Source organism: Ylistrum balloti, unplaced genomic scaffold, assembly GCF_031769215.1.
Source record: "Ylistrum balloti isolate Yb309-2 unplaced genomic scaffold, AGI_CSIRO_Ybal_v1 Utg372196, whole genome shotgun sequence".
NCBI lineage: Eukaryota > Metazoa > Mollusca > Bivalvia > Pectinida > Pectinidae > Ylistrum > Ylistrum balloti.
The window spans coordinates 29576-33800 of record NW_026783036.1 but is presented as its reverse complement, the minus strand read 5'-3'; positions in this window follow the sequence as shown (position 1 = coordinate 33800).

Here is a 4225-nt window from a genome sequence, read left to right as displayed (position 1 = left end):
CACAAGTTATTTAATAATTAAGATAACTTTATAAGATATTGACTTCAGTTTACATTATTTTTATAGTTTTTAATTGGGAAAAGTAATCATGGGTGAGAGGCACTTGTTTTGAAATTAGTTAGGTGTTGGGGTTAAATCCCCATTTTTGTAATTAATATTCCATATACTAAATGTTCCATGACTAGTGGGGTTGCTTAAAAAAATATAGATAAATTTGTAAAAGCTCAAACAGAAATTGGAAACAATTTAACAAATGATAACTCATTATCAGTTCATTTCAGATATTAGACAATTTGTAAAAGCTCAAACAGAAATTGGAAACAATTTAACAAATGATAACTCATTATCAGTTCAGTTCAGATATTAGACAATTTGTAAAAGCACAAACAGAAATTGGAAACAATTTAACAAATGATAACTCATTATCAGTTCAGTTCAGATATTAGACAATTTGTAAAAGCACAAACAGAAATTGGAAACAATTTAACTCATTATCAGTTCAGTTAAGATATGACATCTTCCATATAAAAGTGCACCACTGTCTGTCAAAATGTGTAAAGTCATTTATTTCTGCTAGTTAAGGTTTTTAATTGAAATTATTATTTCATGATGTTGTTATCTTCCATTTTTATCAGTAAAAAACACTTTCAATGAAGAAAAAATCAATGCATATAATAATAAATGAATTTTGATTTTGATTTAATTGGTGTTTTTGACAGATTTTAACTCCTTGACAAACAGACATGGCAAATGATGATGTATTTTTAAATAATTGGTTTTGTTGTATGCCACCTCTTTTATGCAAAACGTATATCTTGTATCACATATTTTATGTTTGTGAGCCTTAAACTGTTATTCTTTATACACAATAAAAGAAATTAAGAATATAAATTGGAAATGATGATGTGTTTTTGTGTCTGTCAAACTTCATGACGTTTTTGCTCACTTTTAGAGATGGGCTGTGCACGTCTATTTTCAAAATATTTCTGCATTTAACTGATATAAAATTGTAACTTAAAAAAAAAAAAAGTTCATAAGCCATTGCTATATCACCTGGAAATTACGGATAATATGCTCTTAAGAATAACTAACGTCATGTCCGTCAAACTCGGAAATTTCATTCGCTGACGATCGCCATCGGTCTATACCGGCCTACGCTTAGCTCCCTTACGATGAAGCCAAGTCCTTCCGCTAGGATCGCTGCATGTCTAGCAATAACAAATTGAATACAACTGCTTCTTCAATCAAGTAGGGAGGTCAAACATAAACTTAATCAACTCAGCTCAGAGGAAATATATCAACGCCACCACCAATACAAACCTGCTGTCAAGAAAAGAAGTATGTTGTTGTTAGCAGAACAGCACAAGCAGCATGCGAAAAGGTCCAGGTCCGCTCGGAAGTCTGACTACAGGAGAGGTCAGCTAGATCCCAACATCCATCCATGTAGGGGAGACAGCCGACCTCAGGACCACCTGTATTGAGAAGAAGAGGTGACAACAAATTTATTAGAGACATGTCAACAATCAGAATAAAAAACACAAAATAATGTAACAACAACAGCAACAACAACAACAAAATATATGACTACCTAATGAGGGAACCTCCACGTGGTGGTAGTCGGACAATGTTGTATACATCAGTGTACAATAGCTAATACCCTCAAATCAATAAAAACTCAATTACATTTTCAAATTCAACATGCAGTCACTGAACCCTAAATGACCATAACACACATTTGAATTTAAACAGTACTGCCTGTTATTATTTACAAAATGAGGTTCTGAACTTATGTGCTCTACATTTAAACATAAACTATTATGACAGAGATATGGGAACAGTCCAGATCACTTGACAATTCTAAATTTTCAGAAAAACAAATAAAAGCAAGTCTGTGTGAATGTTTCTTTTTCCATTTTAAATCACTGGGGTCCTTAAATGACAGAATTCCATATTTCCCTGTCCTTGTTACAGGTCCAATCCAAATCCTACACAAGCCATTATCTGGGCTAACCACAGAATTTTCTAAGATCTTGTACTTGTATAATTTGAAAAAAATCCTCCATCTTAACTTTTAAAAATCTGGCGTAGGAATACACAAGAACACAAATATGCTAATTTGATGTTATTTATAGATGTCCTGATCACTCCAGAAAATAAAGTTTAAAAATTTTCTAAAAATTTAATTTAATTAAAATTTTAATTATAATCGAAGTGATGATTTAAAAATTATTTCACTACCTAATCAGTCATGAAATATAGAACAACCATGCCAATTTGTATGAGAATCGGTCAAAAAATGTGGGTATGAGAAATAAAAACATGGATTTTTAGGCATGTCATTAAGGACTAAGACCACAATTAATTTCACTATATGTTTCATTGTAACATTAAAATTCATAACTAAGTCCCAAAGTTTCATCTGCAAATTTCCATTTCACCTGGCCAAGATCAACATCTGAGAAGCAAAATGTAAAAGTTTCAACCCATCATGTTGGGCATTTTCTGGAGATATACCTCCATATGTGTCACCAACGTCAATTATATACATCCGGGTCAAGGGTAAAGGTGAAAACAGGACTTTTTACACCGGATCCTGCAGCACAAAATACATGTTCAATATGAATGATTTACACACTGACAGCTAGATTATCATCTCTATAACACATCTACAGCAAATTTATAGGCAAACATCCAATTCAAAGAGGCATATTATTTTTTCCCAAATATACATACATTTTTTAGGGACTTCATTCGTGGGTACTGAACCCGGAAGTATTTAATTGTGGTCTTAGTCCTATTATAGGACACTTTTTTTTTTAAAATTAAAAAAAAAATATTTTCATCAACTGTGAGCTATTTCAAACATTTCGGCGTAAACAGAATCAGCGTAGGTCAAATAAAACAGGAGTTATGAAGAATTGAAAAACCCCTCTCAGACTGAGATTTTAACTCAGCTTTACATACACTTTGCTGTACATATCACAGACACCAAGCGTCAGGACATGAAATAATCAATAGATAACAGTGAAGACTTGCAGTAAACAATCACAGTGAATGACACCCACTGGACTAACTAACAGCCACATGTATACATACAAAGACTACCCATGCCAAAGGCAGGGGAGGGTGTTCTCTTTGGGCCTTTATGTTTACTTTTGGGGCTCTCCCTGTCTCTGAAACACCTTTGATGTTATATTATCAAACAGGCAATGATGTGTATATCACAATGACCAATCAAATGGTCAGCTTCAGTTTGATTTTTGTATTCTTAATACATCTGACTACTTCTGACTGACCACTGCTGACCACACTGCTGACCACTACTGACCATTACTGACCATTACCAATATGAAGGGAGACAGAAAGAGAAGGAACAATTATTTCAAGCCTGGAAATGTTCCAAAGAATAAGGGCCAGGTATTTAAAGTTGAAGATCCTGAGGTACCTGTCACCAGAGAAGAGAGACCAGCTCTGACCAGAAGACTGACCACCCAGGAATTTCAGCTGATCACCAAGCCCAGTCCTGACGGCCTTTCCCTGGTAACAACAGATACTGGAGACAGACCTTGTCCAACACGGATACTACGGCCGGCAACTGTTACAGCTGAAGAATCCAACTCTGAGCCTGTAATAGAAGGAAACCGGATCATCGACATAGTGTTGATGGTGAAAATGTGGAACGACATCATCAGACTTCACGCCGGACAACCAAACACTACATCATGCATGGTACCGGAGTTTGAACTGGACACCGAGCGGAAAAGGGGTCTGGGATGGAGTTGTGCTGTCCGATGTAATAAATGCCAGTACAGATCTCCACTGTACAAACTACATAGAGAGGCAGACACGGATAAGCCCGGACCAAAGCCAGCCCTTGTCAACAAGTACCTGCCTTCAGCTTTGTGTGGCCAGGCTGTCAGCACCAAAGGAGCCACGTTACTTCTCGGACACCTGAATATACCTGCAGGAGCCAAGAGTGGAGTGCAGCGACAGGCAAATCAAGTGTCCAAGGACATTACTGCCCTCAACAAAAAGGACATGTCCGAGAAGACCAGACTGGTGGTGGAGGCCAACACCCTGAGAGGAGATGATTCCCCGAGCACCATCGGACTAGCTGTGGATGGGCGGTACAACAGCACATCATTTGGAAGTGCTAAGAAGCCAGGGATGAATGCCTCACAGGGGTTAAGTCTGGGTATCGAGACATCTACCCCTAAGAAGTGGA